Below are 21,662 nucleotides of genomic sequence, written 5' to 3'. Positions count from 1 at the left end.
GTAATGTGGTACCACACTGAAACAGTCAATTAATCCTGGTTGCGATTAATATTTTAGAGGATAACGCCGGTTATGTCTGGGTTAGGTCTGGTATTTGCCCTCTTCTGGCTCGTACTTTCGCATTTTTCGCATACTTGTTGGCCAGGTCCTGGGCTTTTTCTGGTTTGAATCAGGTAGTAATGTGGTACCACACTGAAACAGTCAATGAAAGCTGGTCCCGATTAGTATTTTAGAGGATAACGCCGGCTATGTCTGGGTTAGGTCTGATATTTGCCCTCATCTGGCTCGTACTTTCGCATTTTTCGCATACTTGTTGGCCAGACCCTTGGCTTTTTCTGGTTTGACTCACGTAGTAATGTGGTACCACATTGAAACAGTCAATAAAACCTGCTTCCGATTAATATTTTAGTGGAGAACAACGGTTATTCCTGGGTTAGGTCTGCTGTTTGCCACCATCTAGCACATACTTTCGCATTTTTCGCATACTTGTTGTCCAGATCTTGGGTTTTTTCTGGCTTGGATCATGTAGTAATGTGGTACCACACTGAAACAGTCAATAGAAGCTGGTTCCGAATAGTATTTTAGAGGATAACGCTGGTTATGTCTGTGTTAGGTCTGGTATTTGCCATCACCTAACACATACTTTCGCATTTTTTGCATACTTGTTAACCAGATCCTGGCCTGTTTCTGGTTTGTATGACGTAGTATTGTGGTACCACACTGAAACAGTCAATAAAAGCTGGTTTCGATTAGTATTTTAGAGGATAACGCTGGTTATGTCTGGGTTAGTTCTGGTATTTGCCCTCATCTGGCTCGTACTTTCGCATTTTTCGCATACTTGTTAACCAGATCCTGGCCTGTTTGTGGTTTGTATCACGTAGTAATGCGGTACCACACCGAAACAGTCAATTAAACCTGGTTGCGATTAATATTTTAGAGGATATCCCCGGTTATGTCTCGGTAAGGTATGGGATTTGCCCTCATGTGTCTCGTACTTTCGAATTTTTCGCATACTTGTTGGCCAGACCCTTGGCTTTTTCTGGTTTGACTCACGTAGTAATGTGGTACCACATTGAAACAGTCAATAAAACCTGCTTCCGATTAATATTTTAGTGGAGAACACCGGTTATTCCTGGGTTAGGTCTGCTATTTGCCACCATCTAGCACATACTTTCGCATTTTTCGCATACTTGTTGTCCAGATCTTGGGTTTTTTCTGGCTTGGATCATGTAGTAATGTGGTACCACACTGAAACAGTCAATAGAAGCTGGTTCCGAATAGTATTTTAGAGGATAACGCTGGTTATGTCTGTGTTAGGTCTGGTATTTGCCATCACCTAACACATACTTTCGCATTTTTTGCATACTTGTTAACCAGATCCTGGGCTTTTTCTTGTTTGGCTCACGTAGTAATGTGGTACCACACTGAAACAGTCAATGAAAGCTGGTTCCGATTAGTATTTTAGAGGATAACATTGGTTATGTCTGGGATTGTTCTGGTATTTGCCCTCATCTGCCTGGTACTTTCGCATTTTTCGCATAGTTGTTGGCCAGATCCCGGGTTTTTCTGGCTTGGACCACGTAGTAATGTGGTACCACACTGAAACAGTCAATTAATCCTGGTTGCGATTAATATTTTAGAGGATAACGCCGGTTATGTCTGGGTTAGGTCTCGTATTTGCCTTCATCTGGCTCGTACTTTCGCATTTTTCGCATACTTGTTGGACAGATCCTGGCCTTTTTCTGGCTTGGACCAAGTAGTAATGTGGGACCACACTGAAACAGTCAATTAAACCTTGTTGCGATTAATATTTTACAGGATAACGCCGGTTATGTCTGGGTTAGGTCTGGTATTTGCCCTCATCTGGCTCGTACTTTCGCATTTCTCGCATACTTGTTGGCCAGATCCTGGCCTTCTTCTGGTTTCGATCACGTAGTAATGAAGTTCCACACCGAAAGAGTCAATTAAACCTGGTTCCGATTAATATTTTAGTGGAGAACACCGGTTATGCCTGGGTTAGGTCTGGTATTTGCCATCATCTAGCACATTCTTTCGCATTTTTCGCATACTTGCTGGAAAGATCTTGGGTTTTTTGTGGTTTGGATCACGTAGTATTGTGGTACCACACTGAAACAGTCAATGAAAGCTGGTTCCGATTAATGTTTTAGAGGATAATGCCGGTTATGTCTGGGTTTGGTCCGGTATTTGCCCTCATCTGGCTCGTACGTTCGTATTTTTTGCATACTTGTTGGCCAGATCCTAGCCTTTTTCTGGATGGGATCACGTAGTAATGTGATACCACACTGAAACAGTCAATTAATCCTGGTTCCGATTAGTATTTTAGAGGATAACGCCGGTTATGTCTGGGTTAGGTCTGGTATTTGCCCTCATCTGGCTCGTACTTTCGCATTTTTCGCATACTTGTTGGCCAGACCCCAGGCATTTTATGGCTTGGATCACGTAGTAATGTTGTACCACACTGAAACAGTCAATAAAAGCTGGTTCCGATTAATATTTTAGTGGAGAACACCGGTTATTCCTGGGTTAGGTCTGCTATTTGCCACCATCTAGCACATACTTTCGCATTTTTCGCATTCCTGTTGTCCAGATCTTGGGTTTTTTCTGACTTGGATCATGTAGTAACGTGGTACCACACTGAAACAGTCAATAGAAGCTGGTTCCGAATAGTATTTTAGAGGATAACGCTGGTTATGTCTGAGTTAGGTCTGGTATTTGCCATCACCTAACACATACTTTCGCATTTTTTGCATACTTGTTGGCCAGACCCTGGGCATTTTCTGGCTTGGATCACGTAGTATTGTGGTACCACACTGAAACAGTCAATAAAAGCTGGTTTCGATTAGTATTTTAGAGGATAACGCTGGTTATGTCTGGGTTAGTTCTGGTATTTGCCCTCATCTGGCTCGTACTTTCGCATTTTTCGCATACTTATTAACCAGATCCTGGCCTGTTTCTGGTTTGTATCACGTAGTAATGCGGTACCACACCGAAACAGTCAATTAAACCTGGTTGCGATTAATATTTTAGAGGATATCCCCGGTTATGTCTCGGTAAGGTATAGGGGTTTTGCCCTCATGTGTCTCGTACTTTCGGATTTTTCGCATACTTGATGGACAGATCCTGGCCTTTTTCTGGTTTGTGCCACGTAGTAATGCGGTACCACACCGAAACAGTCTATTAAACCTGGTTGCGATTAATATTTTAGAGGATAACGCCGGTTATGCCTGGGTTAGGTCTGGTATTTGCCATCATCTAGCACATTCTTTCGCATTTTTCGCATACTTGCTGGAAAGATCTTGGGTTTTTTGTGGTTTGGATCACGTAGTAATGTGGTACCACACTGAAACAGTCAATGAAAGCTGGTTCCGATTAATGTTTTAGAGGACAATGCCGGTTATGTCTGGGTTTGGTCCGGTATTTGCCCTCATCTGGCTCGTACGTTCGTATTTTTTGCATACTTGTTGGCCAGATCCTGGCATTTTTCTGGTTGGGATCACGTAGTAGTGTGATACTACACTGAAACAGTCAATTAATCCTGGTTCCGATTAGTATTTTAGAGGATAAGGCTGGTTATGTTTGGGTTAGTTCTGGTATTTGCCCTCATCTGGCTCGTACTTTCGCATTTTTCGCATACTTGTTGGCCAGATCCTGGCATTTTTCTGGTTTGGATCACGAAGCAACGCGGTACCACGTCGCAACAGTCAGGTAATCCTGGTTGCGATTAATAATTTAGAGGATAACGCCAGTTATGTCAGTGTTAGGTCTGGGATTTGCCCTCATCTGGCTCGTACTTTCGCATTTTTCGCATACTTGTTGGCCAGACCCTGGGCTTTTTCTGGTTTGGATCACGTAGTATTGTGATACCACACTGAAACAGTCAAATAATCCTGGTTGCGATTAATATTTTAGAGGATAACGCCGGTTATGTCTGGGTTAGGTCTGGTATTTGCCCTCATCTGGCTCGTACTTTCGCATTTTTCGCATACTTGTTGGCCAGACCCCGGGCATTTTATGGCTTGGATCACGTAGTAATGTTGTACCACACTGAAACAGTCAATAAAAGCTGGTTCCGATTAATATTTTAGTGGAGAACACCGGTTATTCCTGGGTTAGGTCTGCTATTTGCCACCATCTAGCACATACTTTCGCATTTTTCGCATACTTGCTGGAAAGATCTTGGGTTTTTTGTGGGTTGGATCACGTAGTAATGTGGTACCACACTGAAACAGTCAATTAAACCTGGTTGCGATTAATATTTTAGAGGATAACGCCGGTTATGTCTGGGTTAGGTCTGGTATTTGCCCTCTTCTGGCTCGTACTTTCGCATTTTTCGCATACTTGTTGGCCAGGTCCTGGGCTTTTTCTGGTTTGGATCAGGTAGTAATGTGGTACCACACTGAAACAGTCAATGAAAGCTGGTCCCGATTAGTATTTTAGAGGATAACGCCGGCTATGTCTGGGTTAGGTCTGGTATTTGCCCTCATCTGGCTCGTACTTTCGCATTTTTCGCATACTTGTTGGCCAGATCCTGGCCTTTTTCTGGTTGGGATCACGTAGTAGTGTGATACTACACTGAAACAGTCAATTAATCCTGGTTCCGATTAGTATTTTAGAGGATAAGGCTGGTTATGTTTGGGTTAGTTCTGGTATTTGCCCTCATCTGGCTCGTACTTTCGCATTTTTCGCATACTTGTTGGCCAGATCCTGGCATTTTTCTGGTTTGGATCACGAAGCAACGCGGTACCACGTCGCAACAGTCAGGTAATCCTGGTTGCGATTAATAATTTAGAGGATAACGCCAGTTATGTCAGTGTTAGGTCTGGGATTTGCCCTCATCTGGCTCGTACTTTCGCATTTTTCGCATACTTGTTGGCCAGACCCTGGGCTTTTTCTGGTTTGGATCACGTAGTATTGTGATACCACACTGAAACAGTCAAATAATCCTGGTCCCGATTAGTATTTTAGAGGATAAGGCTGGTTATGTTTGGGTTAGTTCTGGTATTTGCCCTCTTCTGGCTCGTACTTTCGCATTTTTCGCATACTTGTTGGCCAGGTCCTGGGCTTTTTCTGGGTTGGATCAGGTAGTAATGTGGTACCACACTGAAACAGTCAATGAAAGCTGGTCCCGATTAGTATTTTAGAGGATAACGCCGGCTATGTCTGGGTTAGGTCTGGTATTTGCCCTCATCTGGCTCGTACTTTCGCATTTTTCGCATACTTGTTGGCCAGATCCTGGCCTTTTTCTGGTTTGGATCACGAAGTAACGCGGTACCACGCCGCAACAGTCAATTAAACCTGGTTGCGATTAATATTTTAGAGGATAACGCCGGCTATGTCTTGGTTATTTCTTGGTTATGTCTGGGATTTGCCCTCATCTCGCTCGTTATTTCGTATTTTTCGCATACTTGCCGGCCAGATCCTGGGCTTTTTCTAGTTTGGATCACGTAGTAAAGTGGCACCACACTGAAACAGTCAATAGAAGCTGGTCCCGAATAGTATTTTAGAGGATAACGCTGGTTATGTCTGGGATAGTTCTGGTATTTGCCCTCATCTGCCTGGTACTTTCGCATTTTTCGCATAGTTGTTGGCCAGATCCTGGCTTTTCCTGGCTTGGACCACGTAGTAATGTAGTACCACACTGAAACAGTCAATTAATCCTGGTTGCGATTAATATTTTAGAGGATAACGCCGGTTATGTCTGGGTTAGGTCTGGTATTTGCCCTCATCTGGTTCGTACTTTCGCATTTTTCGCATACTTGTTGGCCAGATCCTGACCTTTTTCTGGTTTGTATCACGTAGTAATGCGGTACCACACCGAGACAGTCAATTAAACCTGGTTGCGATTAATGTTTTAGAGGATAACGCCGATTATGTCCGGGTTAGGTCTGGTATTTTCCTTCATCTGGCTCGTACTTTCGCATTTTTCGCATACTTGTTGGGCAGATCCTCGGTTTTTTCTGGCTTGGATCACGTAGTAATGTTGTACCACACTGAAACAGTCAATAAAAGCTGGTTCCGATTAATATTTTAGTGGAGAACACCGGTTATTCCTGGGTTAGGTCTGCTATTTGCCATCATCATGCACATACTTTCGCATTTTTCGCATACTTGCTGTCCAGATCTTGGGTTTTTTGTGGCTTGGATCACGTAGTAATGCGGTACCACACTGAAGCAGTCAATGAAAGCTGGTTCCGATTAATATTTTAGAGGATAACCCCGGTTATGTCACGGTTAGGTATGGGATTTGCCCTCATCTGGCTCGTACTTTCGCATTTTTCGCATACTTGTTGGCCAGATCCTGGCCTTTTTCTGGTTTGTATCACGTAGTAATGCGGTACCACACCGAAACAGTCAATTAAACCTGGTTGCGATTAATATTTTAGAGGATAGCGCCGGTTATGTCTCGGTTAGGTATGGGATTTGCCCTCATCTCGTGCTTTCGCATTTTTCGCATACTTGTTGGCCAGACCCTGGGCTTTCTCTGGTTTGGTTCAGGTAGTAATGTGGTACCACACTGAAACAGTCAATAAAAGCTGGTTCGGATTAATATTTTAGAGGATAACGCCGGTTATCTCTCGGTTAGGTCTAGGATTTTCCCTTATCTGGCTCGTACTTTCGCATTTTTCGCATACTTGTTGGCCAGATCCTGGCCTTATTCTGGTTTGTATGATGTAGTAATGCGGTTCCACACCGAGACAGTCAATTAAGCCTGGTTGCGATTAATATTTTAGAGGCTAACGCCGGTTATGTCTCGGTTGGGCCTGGGATTTGCCCTCATCTGGCTCGTGATTTCGTATTTTTCGCATACTTGATGGCCAGATCCTGGGCATTCTCTGGTTTGGATCACGTAGTAATGTGGTACCACACTGAAACAGTCAATAGAAGCTGGTTCCGAATAGTACCTTAGCGGATAACGCTAGTTATGTCTGGGTTAGTTCTGGTATTTGCAATCATCTGGCCCATACTTTCGCGTGTTTCGCATATTTGTTGGCCAGATCCTGGGTTTTTTCTGGCTTGGACCACGTAGTAATGCGGTACCACACTGAAGCAGTCAATGAAAGCTGGTACCGATTAATATTTTAGAGGATAACCCCGGTTATGTCTCGGTTAGGTATGGGATTTGCCCTCATCTGTCTCGTACTTTCGCATTTTTCGCATACTTGTTGGGCAGATCCTGGGTTTTTTCTGGCTTGGATCGCGTAGTAATGTTGTACCACACTGAAACAGTCAATAAAAGCTGGTTCCGATTAATATTTTAGTGGAGAACACCGGTTATTCCTGGGTTAGGTCTGCTATTTGCCATCATCTAGCACATACTTTCGCATTTTTCCCATACTTGCTGTGTAGATCTTGGGTTTTTCTAGCTTGGATCACGTAGTAATGTGGGACCACACCGAGACAGTCAATTAAATCTGGTTGCGATTAATATTTTAATGGAGAACGCCGGTTATGTCTGGGTTAGGCCTGGTATTTGCCCTCATCTGGCTCGTACTTTCGCATTTTTCGCATACTTGTTGGCCAGATCCTGGCCTTATTCTGGTTTGTATCACGTAGTAATGCGGTTCCACACCGAGACAGTCAATTAAACCTGGTTGCGATTAATATTTTAGAGGCTAACGCCGGTTATGTCTCGGTTGGGCCTGGGATTTGCCCTCATCTGGCTCGTGATATCGCATTTTTCGCATACTTGATGGCCAGATCCAGGGCTTTTTCTGGTTTGGATCACGTAGTAATGTGGTACCACACTGAAACAGTCAATAGAAGCTGGTTCTGAATAGTATTTTAGAGAGTAACGTTAGTTATGTCTGGGTTAGTTCTGGTATTTGCAATCATCTGGCCCATACTTTCGCGTGTTTCGCATATTTGTTGGCCAGATCCAGGGTTCTTTCTGGCTTGGAACCCGTAGTAATGAGGTTCCACACCGAAAGAGTCAATTAAACCTGGTTGCGATTAATATTTTAGAGGATAACGCCGGTTATGTCTGGGTTAGGTCTGGTATTTGCCCTCATCTGGCTCGTACCTTCGCATTTTTCGCATACTTGTTGGCCAGATGCTGGCCATTTCTGGCTCGGACCACGTAGTAATGCGGTACCACACTGAAACAGTCAATTAAACCTTGTTGCGATTAATATTTTACAGGATAACGCCGCTTATGTCTGGGTTAGGTCTGGTATTTACCCTCATTTGGCTCGTACTTTCGCATTTTTCGCATACTTGTTGGACAGATCCTGGCCATTTTCTGGTTTGTGTCACGTACTAATGCGGTACCACACCGAAACAGTCAATAGAAGCTGGTTCCGAATATTATTTTAGAGAATAACGCTAGTTATGTCTGGGTTTGTTCTGGTATTTGCAATCATCTTGCCAATACTTTCGCATTTTTCGCATACTTGTTGGCCAGATCCTTGGCTTTTTCTGGTTTGGATCGCGTAGTAATGTAGTACAACACTGAAACAGTCAATAAAAGCTGGTTCCGATTAATATTTTAGTGGAGAACACCGGTTATTCCTGGGTTAGGTCTGGTATTAGCCATCATCTAGCACATACTTTCGCATTTTTCGCATACTTGTTGGCCAGATCTTGGATTTTTGTGGTTTGGATCTCGTCGCAATGTGGTTCCACACCGAAACAGTCAATTAAACCTGGTTGCCATTAATATTTAGGAGGGTAACGCTGGTTATGTTTGGGTTAGTGCTGGTATTTTCAATCATCTGGCTCGTACTGTCGCATTTTTCGCATACTTGTTGGCCAGATCCTGGCCTTATTCTGGTTTGTATCACGTAGTAATGCGGTTCCACACCGAGACAGTCAATTAAACCTGGTTGCGATTAATATTTTAGAGGCTAACGCCGGTTATGTCTCGGTTGGGTCTGGGATTTGCCCTCATCAGGCTCGTGATTTCGTATTTTTCGCATACTTGTTGGCCAGATCCTGGGCATTCTCTGGTTTGGATCACGTAGTAATGTGGTACCACACTGAAACAGTCAATAGAAGCAGGTTCCGAATAGTACTTTAGCGGATAACGCTAGTTATGTCTGGGTTAGTTCTGGTATTTGCAATCATCTGGCCCATACTTTCGCGTGTTTCGCATATTTGTTGGCCAGATCCAGGGTTTCTTCTGGCTTGGAACCCGTAGTAATGAGGTTCCACACCGAAAGAGTCAATTAAACCTGGTTGCGATTAATATATTAGAGGATAACGCCGGTTATGTCTGGGTTAGGTCTGGTATTTGCCCTCATCTGGCTCGTACCTTCGCATTTTTCGCATACTTGTTGGCCAGATCCTGGCCTTTTTCTGGCTTGGACCAAGTAGCAATGTGAGACCACACTGAAACAGTCAATTAAACCTGGTTTGATTAATGTTTTAGAGGATAACGCCGGTTCTGTCTGGGTTAGGTCTGGTATTTGCCCTCATCTGGTTCGTACTTTTGCATTTTTCGCATACTTGTTGGCCGGACCCTGGGCTTTTTCTAGCTTGGATCACGTAGTAATGTGGGACCACACCGAGACACTCAATTAAACCTGGTTGCGATTAATATTTTAGAGGCTAACGCCGGTTATGTCTCGGTTGGGTCAGGGATTTGCCCTCATCTGGCTCGTGATTTCGTATTTTTCGCATACTTGTTGGCCAGATCCTGGGCATTTTCTGGTTTGGATCACGTAGTAATGTGGTACCACACTGAAACAGTCAATAGAAGCTGGTTCCGAATAGTATTTTAGAGGATAACGCCGGTTATGTCTGGGTTAGGTCTGGTATTTGCCCTCATCTGGCTCGTACTTTCGCATTTTTCGCATACTTGTTGGCCAGCCCCTGGGCTTTCTCTGGTTTGGTTCAGGTAGTAATGTGGTACCACACTGAAACAGTCAGTAAAAGCTGGTTCCGATTAATATTTTAGAGGATAACGCCGGTTATGTCTGGGTTAGGTCTGGTATTTGCCCTCATCTGACTCGTACCTTCGCATTTTTCGCATACTTGTTCGCCAGAACCTGGCCTTTTTCTGGCTTGGACCAAGTAGTAATGTGGGACCACACTGAAACAGTCAATTAAACCTGGTTTGATTAATGTTTTAGAGGATAACGCCGGTTATGTCTGGGTTAGGTCTGGTATTTGCCTCATCTGGTTCGTACTTTCGCATTTTTCGCATACTTGTTGGCCATACCCTGGGCTTTCTCTGGTTTGGTTCAGGTAGTAATGTGGGACCACACCGAAAGAGTCAATTAAACCTGGTTGCGATTAATATTTTAGAGGTTAACGCCGGTTATGTCTGGGTTAGGTCTGGTATTTGACCTCATCTGGCTCGTACTTTCGCATTTTTCGCATACTTGTTGGACAGACCCTGGCCTTTTTCCACTTTGTATCACGTACTAATGCGGTACCACACCGAAACAGTCAATAGAAGCTGGTTCCGAATATTATTTTAGAGAATAACGCTAGTTATGTCTGGATTTGTTCTGGTATTTGTAATCATCTTGCCAATACTTTCGCATTTTTCGCATACTTGTTGGCCAGATCCTTGGCCTTTTCTGGTTTGGATCACGTAGTAATGTGGTACAACACTGAAACAGTCAATAAAAGCTGGTTCCGATTAATATTTTAGAGGAGAACACCGGTTATTCCTGGGTTAGGTCTGGTATTAGCCATCATCTAGCACATACTTTCGCATTTTTCGCATACTTGTTGGCCAGGTCCTGGGCTTTTTCTGGTTTGGATCACGTAGTAATGTGGTACCACACTGAAACAGTCAATGAAAGCTGGTCCCGATTAGTATTTTAGAGGATAACGCCGGCTATGTCTGGGTTAGGTCTGGTATTTGCCCTCATCTGGCTCGTACTTTCGCATTTTTCGCAAACTTGTTGGCCAGATCCTGGCCTTTTTCTGGTTTGGATCACGAAGTAACGCGGTACCACGCCGCAACAGTCAATTAAACCTGGTTCCGATTAATATTTTAGTGGAGAACACCGGTTATTCCTGGGTTAGGTCTGGTATTTGCCCTCATCTGGCTCGTACTTTCGCATTTTTCGCATACCTGTTGGCCAGATCTTGGATTTTTGTGGTTTGGATCTCGTCGCAATGTGGTTCCACACCGAAACAGTCAACGAAAGCTGGTTTCGATTAGTATTTTAGAGGATAACGCTGGTTATGTCTGGGTTAGTTCTGGTATTTGCCCTCATCTGGCTCGTACTTTCGCATTTTTCGCATACTTGCTGGCCAGATGTTGGATTTTTGAGGTTTGGATCCCGTCGTAATGTGGTTCCACACCGAAACAGTCAATTAATCCTGGTTGCGATTAATATTTTGGAGGGTAACGCTGGTTATGCTTGGGTTAGTTCTGGTATTTGCAATCATCTGGCACATACTTTCGCATTTTTCGCATAATTGACGGCCAGATCCTGGGCTTTTTCTTGTTTGGCTCACGTAGTAATGTGGTACCACTCTGAAACAGTCAATGAAAGCTGGTTCCGATTAGTATTTTAGAGGATAACACCGGTTATGTCTGGGATAGTTCTGGTATTTGCCCTCATCTGCCTGGTACTTTCGCATTTTTCGCATAGTTGTTGGCCAGATCCTGGCTTTTTCTGGCTTGGACCACGTGGTAATGTGGTACCACACTGAAACAGTCAATTAATCCTGGTTGCGATTAATATTTTAGAGGATAACGCCGGTCATGTCTGCGTTAGGTCTGGTATTTGCCCTCTTCTGGCTCGTACTTTCGCATTTTTCGCATACTTGTTGGCCAGATCCTGGCCTTTTTCTGGTTTGGATCACGAAGTAACGCGGTACCACGCCGCAACAGTCAATTAAACCTGGTTGCGATTAATATTTTAGAGGATAACGCCGGTTATGTCTTGGTTATTTCTTGGTTATGTCTGGGATTTGCCCTCATCTCGCTTGTTATTTCGTATTTTTCGCATACTTGCCGGACAGATCCTGGGCTTTTTCTAGTTTGGATCACGTAGTAATGTTGTACCACACTGAAACAGTCAATAAAAGTTGGTTCCGATTAATATTTTAGTGGAGAACACCGGTTATTCCTGGGTTAGGTCTGCTATTTGCCATCATCTAGCACATACTTTCGCATTTTTCGCATACTTGCTGTCCAGATCTTGGGTTTTTTCTGGCTTGGACCACGTAGTAATGTGGGACCACACTGAAACAGCCAATAGAAGCTGGTTCCGAATAGTATTTTAAAGGATAACAATGGTTATGTCTCGGTTAGGTCTGGGATTCTCCCTCATCTGGCTCGTACTTACGCATTTTTCGCATACCTGTCTACCATATCCTGGGTTCTTTTCTGTTTAGGATCACGAATCAATGTGGTGGTACACTGAAATAGTCAATTCAACCTGGAATACGTCAATATTTTATAGGGTAACGCCGTTTATGCCTGGGTTAGGTCTGGTATGTGCCATCATCTAGCTCATAATTTCGCATTTTTCGCATACTTGTTGGCCAGTACCTGGCCTTTTCCTGGCTTGGACCATTTAGTAGTGTGGGACCACACTGAAACAGTCAATTAAACCTTGTTGCGATTAATATCTTACAGGATAACGCCGGTTATGTCTGGGTAAGGTCTGGTATTTGCCCTCATTTGGCTCGTACTTTCGCATTTTTCGCATACTTCATGGACAGATCCTGGCCTTTTTCTGGTTTGTGTCACGTACTAATGCGGTACCACACCGAAACAGTCAATTAAACCTGGTTGCGATTAATATTTTGGAGGGTAACGCTGGTTATGTTTGGGTTAGTGCTGGTATTTGCAATCATCTGGCTCGTACTGTCGCATTTTTCGCATACTTGTTGGCCAGATCCTGGCCTTATTCTGGTTTGTATCACGTAGTAATGTGGTACCACACTGAAACAGTCAATAGAAGCTGGTTCCGAATAGTATTTTAGAGGATAACGCTAGTTATGTCTGGGTTAGTACTGGTATTTGCAATCGTCTGGCCCATACTTTCGCATTTTTCGCGTACTTGTTGGCCAGATCCTGGCCTTTTTCTGGCTTGGACCAAGTAGTAATGTGGGACCACACTGAAACAGTCAATTATACCTGGTTGCGATTAATATTTCAGAGGATAACGCCGGTTATGTCTGGGTTAGGTCTGGTATTTGCCCTCATCTGGCTCGTACTTTCGCATTTTTCGCATACTTGTTGGCCAGACCCTGGGCTTTCTCTGGTTTGGTTCAGGTAGTAATGTGGTACCACACTGAAACAGTCAATAAAAGCTGGTTCCGATTAATATTTTAGAGGATAACGCCGGTTATGTCTGGGTTAGGTCTGGTATTTGCCCTCATCTGGCTCGTACCTTCGCATTTTTCGCATACTTGTTGGCCAGATCCTGGCCTTTTTCTGACTTGGACCAAGTAGTAATGTGAGACCACACTGAAACAGTCAATTAAACCTGGTTTGATTAATGTTTTAGAGGATAACGCCGGTTATGTCTGGGTTAGGTCTGGTATTTGCCCTCATCTGGTTCGTACTTTCGCATTTTTCGCATACTTGTTGGCCGGACCCTGGGCTTTTTCTAGCTTGGATCACGTAGTAATGTGGGACCACACCGAGACAGTCAATTAAACCTGGTTGCAATTAATATTTTAGAGGCTAACGCCGGTTATGTCTCGATTGGGTCAGGGATTTGCCCTCATCTGGCTCGTGATTTCGTATTTTTCGCATACTTGTTGGCCAGATCCTGGGCATTTTCTGGTTTGAATCACGTAGTAATGTGGTACCACACTGAAACAGTCAATAGAAGCTGGTTCCGAATAGTATTTTAGAGGATAACGCTAGTTATGTCTGGGTTAGTACTGGTATTTGCAATCGTCTGGCCCATACTTTCGCATTTTTCGCATACTTGTTGGCCAGATCCTGGCCTTTTTCTGGCTTGGACCAAGTAGTAATGTGGGACCACACTGAAACAGTCAATTATACCTGGTTGCGATTAATATTTCAGAGGATAACGCCGGTTATGTCTGGGTTAGGTCTGGTATTTGCCCTCATCTGGCTCGTACTTTCGCATTTTTCGCATACTTGTTGGCCAGACCCTGGGCTTTCTCTGGTTTGGTTCAGGTAGTAATGTGGTACCACACTGAAACAGTCAATAAAAGCTGGTTCCGATTAATATTTTAGAGGATAACGCCGGTTATGTCTGGGTTAGGTCTGGTATTTGCCCTCATCTGGCTCGTACCTTCGCATTTTTCGCATACTTGTTGGCCAGATCCTGGCCTTTTTCTGGCTTGGACCAAGTAGTAATGTGGGACCACACTGAAACAGTCAATTAAACCTGGTTTGATTAATGTTTTAGAGGATAACGCCGGTTATGTCTGGGTTAGGTCTGGTATTTGCCCTCATCTGGTTCGTACTTTCGCATTTTTCGCATACTTGTTGGCCATACCCTGGGCTTTCTCTGGTTTGGCTCAGGTAGTAATGTGGGACCACACCGAAAGAGTCAATTAGACCTGGTTGCGATTAATATTTTAGAGGTTAACGGCGGTTATGTCTGGGTTAGGTCTGGTATTTGCCCTCATCTAGCACATACTTTCGCATTTTTCGCATACTTGTTGGCCAGATCTTGGATTTTTGTGGTTTGGTTCTCGTCGCAATGTGGTTCCACACCGAAACAGTCAACTAAACCTGGTTGCGATTAATATTTTGGAGGGTAACGCTGGTTATGTTTGGGTTAGTGGTGGTATTTGCAATCATCAGGCTCGTACTGTCGCATTTTTCGCATACTTGGTGGCCAGATCCTGGCCTTATTCTGGTTTGTATCAAGTAGTAATGCGGTTCCACACCGAGACAGTCAATTAAACCTGGTTGCGATTAATATTTTAGAGGCTAACGCCGGTTATGTCTCGGTTGGGTCTGGGATTTGCCCTCATCTGGCTCATGATTTCGTATTTTTCACATACTTGTTGGCCAGATCCTGGGTTTTTTCTGGCTTGGAACCCGTAGTAATGAGGTTCCACACCGAAAGTGTCAATTAAACCTGGTTGCGATTAATATTTTAGAGGATAACGCCGGTTATGTCTGGGTTAGGTCTGGTATTGGCCCTCATCTGGCTCGTACCTTCGCATTTTTCGCATACTTGTTGGCCAGATCCTGGCCTTTTTCTGGCTTGGACCAAGTAGTAATGTGAGACCACACTGAAACAGTCAATTAAACCTGGTTTGATTAATGTTTTAGAGGATAACGCCGGTTATGTCCGGGTTAGGACTGGTATTTGCCCTCATCAGGTTCGTACTTTCGCATTTTTCGCATACTTGTTGGCCGGACCCTGGGCTTTTTCTAGCTTGAGATCACGTAGTAATGGGTTTCCACACAGAAACAGTCAATAGAAGCTGGTTTCGATTAGTATTTTAGAGGATAACTCTGGTTATGTCTGGGTTAGTTCTGCTATTTGCCCTCATCAGGCTCGTACTTTCGCATTTCTCGCATACTTGTTGACCAGATCCTGGCCTTTTTCTGGTTTGGATCACGTAGTAATGTGGTACCACACTGAAACAGTCAATAGAAGCTGGTTCCGAATAGTATTTTAGAGGATAACGCTGGTTATGTCTGGGGTAGTTCTGGTATTTGCCCTCATCTGCCTGGTACCTTCGCATTTTTCGCATAGTTGTTGGCCAGATCCTGGCTTTTCCTGGCTTGGGCCACGTAGTAATGTGGTACCACACTGAAACAGTCATTTTATCCTGGTTGCGATTAATATTTTATAGGATAACGCCGGTTATGTCTGGGTTAGTTCTGGTGTTTGCAACCATTTGGCTCATATTGTCGTATTTTTCGCATACTTGTTTACCATATCCTGGGTTCTTCTCTGCTTAGGATCACGAATCAATGTGGTGGTACACTGAAATAGTCAATACAACCTGGGATCGATCAATATTATATAGGGTAACGCCGTTTATGCCTGGGTTAGGTCTGGTATTTGCCCTCATCTGGCTCGTACTTTCGCATTTTTCGCATACTTGTTGGCCAGATCCTGGCCTTTTTCTGGTTTGGATCACGTAGTAATGCGGTACCACACCGAAACAGTCAATTAAACCTGGTTCCGATTAGTATTTTAGAGGATAGCGCTGGTTATGACTGGGTTAGTTCTGGTATTTGCCCTCATCTGGCTCGCATTTTCGCATTTTTCGCATACCTGTTGACCAGATCCTGGCCTTTTTCTGGTTTGAATCACGTAGTAATGTGGTACCACACTGAAGCAGTCAATAGAAGCTGGTTCCGAATAGTATTTTAGAGGATAACGCTAGTTATGTCTGGGTTAGTTCTGGTATTTGCAATCATCTGGCCCATACTTTCGCATTTTTCTCATACTTGTTGGCCAGATCCTGGCCTTTTTCTGGCTTGGACCAAGTAGTAATGTGAGACCACACTGAAACAGTCAATTAAACCTGGTTTGATTAATGTCTTAGAGGATAACGCCGGTTATGTCTGGGTTAGGTCTGGTATTTGCCCTCATCTGGTTCGTACTTTCGCATTTTTCGCATACTTGTTGGCCGGACCCTGGGCTTTTTCTAGCTTGGATCACGTAGTAATGTGGGACCACACCGAGACAGTCAATTAAACCTGGTTGCAATTAATATTTTAGAGGCTAACGCCAGTTATGTCTCGATTGGGTCAGGGATTTGCCCTCATCTGGCTCGTGATTTCGTATTTTTCGCATACTTGTTGGCCAGATCCTGGGCATTTTCTGGTTTGAATCACGTAGTAATGTGGTACCACACTGTAACAGTCAATAGAAGCTGGTTCCGAATAGTATTTTAGAGGATAACGCTAGTTATGTCTGGGTTAGTACTGGTATTTGCAATCGTCTGGCCCATACTTTCGCATTTTTCGCATACTTGTTGGCCGGATCCTGGCCTTTTTCTGGCTTGGGCCAAGTAGTAATGTGGGACCACACTGAAACAGTCAATTATACCTGGTTGCGATTAATATTTCAGAGGATAACGCCGGTTATGTCTGGGTTAGGTCTGGTATTTGCCCTCATCTGGCTCGTACTTTCGCATTTTTCGCATACTTGTTGGCCAGACCCTGGGCTTTCTCTGGTTTGGTTCAGGTAGTAATGTGGTACCACACTGAAACAGTCAATAAAAGCTGGTTCCGATTAATATTTTAGAGGATAACGCCGGTTATGTCTGGGTTAGGTCTGGTATTTGCCCTCATCTGGCTCGTTCCTTCGCATTTTTCGCATACTTGTTGGCCAGATCCTGGCCTTTTTCTGGCTTGGACCAAGTAGTAATGTGGGACCACACCGAAAGAGTCAATTAAACCTGGTTGCGATTAATATTTTAGAGGTTAACGGCGGTTATGTCTGGGTTAGGTCTAGTATTTGCCCTCATCTAGCACATACTTTCGCATTTTTCGCATACTTGTTGGCCAGATCTTGGATTTTTGTGGTTTGTTTATCGTCGCAATGTGGTTCCACACCGAAACAGTCAATTAAACCTGGTTGCGATTAATATTTTGGAGGGTAACGCTGGTTATGTTTGGGTTAGTGCTGGTATTTGCAATCATCAGGCTCGTACTGTCGTATTTTTCGCATACTTGGTGGCCAGATCCTGGCCTTATTCTGGTTTGTATCAAGTAGTAATGCGGTTCCACACCGAGACAGTCAATTAAACCTGGTTGCGATTAATATTTTAGAGGCTAACGCCGGTTATGTCTCGGTTGGGTCTGGGATTTGCCCTCATCTGGCTCATGATTTCGTATTTTTCACATACTTGTTGGCCAGATCCTGGGCATTCTCTGGTTTGGATCACGTAGTAATGTGGTACCACACTGAAACAGTCAATAGAAGCTGGTTCCGAATAGTACTTTAGCGGATAACGCTAGTTATGTCTGGGTTAGTTCTGGTATTTGCAATCATCTGGCCCATACTTTCGCGTGTTTCGCATATTTGTTGGCCAGATCCTGGGTTTTTTCTGGCTTGGAACCCGTAGTAATGAGGTTCCACACCGAAAGTGTCAATTAAACCTGGTTGCGATTAATATTTTAGAGGATAACGCCGGTTATGTCTGGGTTAGGTCTGGTATTTGCCCTCATCTGGCTCGTACCTTCGCATTTTTCGCATACTTGTTGGCCAGATCCTGGCCTTTTTCTGGCTTGGACCAAGTAGTAATGTGAGACCACACTGAAACAGTCAATTAAACCTGGTTTGATTAATGTTTTAGAGGATAACGCCGGTTATGTCCGGGTTAGGTCTGGTATTTGCCCTCATCAGGTTCGTACTTTCGCATTTTTCGCATACTTGTTGGCCGGACCCTGGGCTTTTTCTAGCTTGAGATCACGTAGTAATGGGTTTCCACACAGAAACAGTCAATAGAAGCTGGTTTCGATTAGTATTTTAGAGGATAACTCTGGTTATGTCTGGGTTAGTTCTGCTATTTGCCCTCATCAGGCTCGTACTTTCGCATTTCTCGCATACTTGTTGACCAGATCCTGGCCTTTTTCTGGTTTGGATCACGTAGTAATGTGGTACCACACTGAAACAGTCAATAGAAGCTGGTTCCGAATAGTATTTTAGAGGATAACGCTGGTTATGTCTGGGGTAGTTCTGGTATTTGCCCTCATCTGCCTGGTACCTTCGCATTTTTCGCATAGTTGTTGGCCAGATCCTGGCTTTTTCTGGCTTGGGCCACGTAGTAATGTGGTACCACACTGAAACAGTCATTTAATCCTGGTTGCGATTAATATTTTATAGGATAACGCCGGTTATGTCTGGGTTAGTTCTGGTGTTTGCAACCATTTGGCTCATATTGTCGTATTTTTCGCATACTTGTTTACCATATCCTGGGTTCTTCTCTGCTTAGGATCACGAATCAATGTGGTGGTACACTGAAATAGTCAATACAACCTGGGATCGATCAATATTATATAGGGTAACGCCGTTTATGCCTGGGTTAGTTCTGGTATGTGCCACCATCTAGCTCATAATTTCGCATTTTTCGCATACTTATTGCCCAGATCCTGGCCGTTTCTGGTTTGTATCACGTAGTAATGCGGTACCACACCGAAACAGTAAATTAAACCTGGTTGCGATTAATACTATAGGGGATAACGCCGGTTATGTCTCGGTCAGGTCTGGGATTTGCCTTCATCTGGCTCGTACTTTCGCATTTTTCACATACTTCTTGGCCAGATCCTGGTCTTTTTATGGTTTGGATCACGTAGTAGTGCGGTACCACACCAAAACAGTCAATTAAACCTGGTTGCGCTTAATATTTTAGAGGATAACGCCGGTTATGTCTGGGTTAGGTCTGGTATTTGCCCTCATCTGGCTCGCATTTTCGCATTTTTCACATACCTGTTGGCCAGATCCTGGCCTTTTTCTGGTTTGTATCACGTAGTAATGCGGTACCACACCGAAACAGTCAATTAAACCTGGTTGCGATTAATATTTTAGAGGATAGCGCCGGTTATGTCTCGGTTAGGTCTGGTATTTGCCCTCATCTGGCTCGTACCTTCGCATTTTTCGCATACTTGTTGGCCATACCCTGGGCTTTCTCTGGTTTGGTTCAGGTAGTAATGTGGGACCACACCGAAAGAGTCAATTAAACCTGGTTGCGATTAATATTTTAGAGGTTAACGTCGGTTATGTCTGGGTTAGGTCTGGTATTAGCCATCATCTAGCACATACTTTCGCATTTTTCGCATACTTGTTGGCCAGATCTTGGATTTTTGTGGTTTGGATCTCGTCGCAATGTGGTTCCACACTGAAACAGTCAATAGAAGCTGGTTCCGAATAGTATTTTAGAGGATAACGCCGGTTATGTCTGGGTTAGGTCTGGTATTTGCACTCATCTGGCTCGTACCTTCGCATTTTTCGCATACTTGTTGGCCAGATCCTAGCCTTTTTCTGGCTTGGACCAAGTAGTAATGTGGGACCACACTGAAACAGTCAATTAAACCTGGTTTGATTAATGTTTTAGAGGATAACGCCGGTTATGTCTGGGTTAGGTCTGGTATTTGCCCTCATCTGGTTCGTACTTTCGCATTTTTCGCATACTTGTTGGCCAGATCTTGGATTTTTGTGGTTTGGATCTCGTCGCTATGTGGTTCCACACCGAAACAGTCAATTAAACCTGGTTGCGATTAATATTTTGGAGGGTAACGCTGGTTGTGTTTGGGTTAGTGCTGGTATTTGCAATCATCTGGCTCGTACTGGCGCATTTTTCGCATACTTGGTGGCCAGATCCTGGCGTTATTCTGGTTTGTATCGAGTAGTAATGCGGTTCCACACCGAGACAGTCAATTAAACCTGGTTGCGATTAATATTTTAGAGGATAACGCCGGTTATGTCTGGGTTAGGTCTGGTATTTGCCCTCATCTGCCTGGTACCTTCGCATTTTTCGCATAGTTGTTGGCCAGATCCTGGCTTTTTCTGGCTTGGGCCACGTAGTAATGTGGGACCACACCGAGACAGTCAATTGAACCTGGTTGCGATTAATATTTTAGAGGCTAACGCCGGTTATGTCTCGGTTGGGTCAGGGATTTGCCCTCATCAGGCTCGTGATTCCGTATTTTTCGCATACTTGTTGGCCAGATCCTGGGCATTTTCTGGTTTGAATCACGTAGTAATGTGGTACCACACTGAAGCAGTCAATAGAAGCTGGTTCCGAATAGTATTTTAGAGGATAACGCTAGTTATGTCTGGGTTAGTTCTGGTATTTGCAATCATCTGGCCCATACTTTCGCATTTTTCGCATACTTGTTGGCCAGATCCTGGCCTTTTTCTGGCTTGGACAAAGTAGTAATGTGGGACCACACTGAAGCAGTCAATTAAACCTGGTTTGATTAATGTTTTAGAGGATAACGCCGATTATGTCTGGGTTAGGTCTGGTATTTGCCCTCATCTGGCCCGTACTTTCGCATTTTTCGCATACTTGTTGGCCAGACCCTGGGCTTTCTCTGGTTTGGTTCAGGTAGTAATGTGGGACCACACCGAAAGAGTCAATTAAACCTGGTTGCGATTAATATTTTAGAGGATAACGCCGGTTATGTCTGGGTTAGGTCTGGTATTTGCCCTCATCTGGCTCGTACCTTCGCATTTTTCGCATAGTTGTTGGCCAGATCCTGGCTTTTTCTGGCTTGGGCCACGTAGTAATGTGGGACCACACCGAGACAGTCAATTGAACCTGGTTGCGATTAATATTTTAGAGGCTAACGCCGGTTATGTCTCGGTTGGGTCAGGGATTTGCCCTCATCAGGCTCGTGATTCCGTATTTTTCGCATACTTGTTGGCCAGATCCTGGGCATTTTCTGGTTTGAATCACGTAGTAATGTGGTACCACACTGAAGCAGTCAATAGAAGCTGGTTCCGAATAGTATTTTAGAGGATAACGCTAGTTATGTCTGGGTTAGTTCTGGTATTTGCAATCATCTGGCCCATACTTTCGCATTTTTCGCATACTTGTTGGCCAGATCCTGGCCTTTTTCTGGCTTGGACAAAGTAGTAATGTGGGACCACACTGAAGCAGTCAATTAAACCTGGTTTGATTAATGTTTTAGAGGATAACGCCGATTATGTCTGGGTTAGGTCTGGTATTTGCCCTCATCTGGCCCGTACTTTCGCATTTTTCGCATACTTGTTGGCCAGACACTGGGCTTTCTCTGGTTTGGTTCAGGTAGTAATGTGGGACCACAC

The sequence above is a fragment of the Colletes latitarsis genome, chromosome 4 (genome assembly GCF_051014445.1).
Source record: "Colletes latitarsis isolate SP2378_abdomen chromosome 4, iyColLati1, whole genome shotgun sequence".
Taxonomy (NCBI): domain Eukaryota; kingdom Metazoa; phylum Arthropoda; class Insecta; order Hymenoptera; family Colletidae; genus Colletes; species Colletes latitarsis.
The sequence above is the reverse complement of the archived record's forward strand: the minus strand, read 5'-3'. Positions refer to the sequence as shown.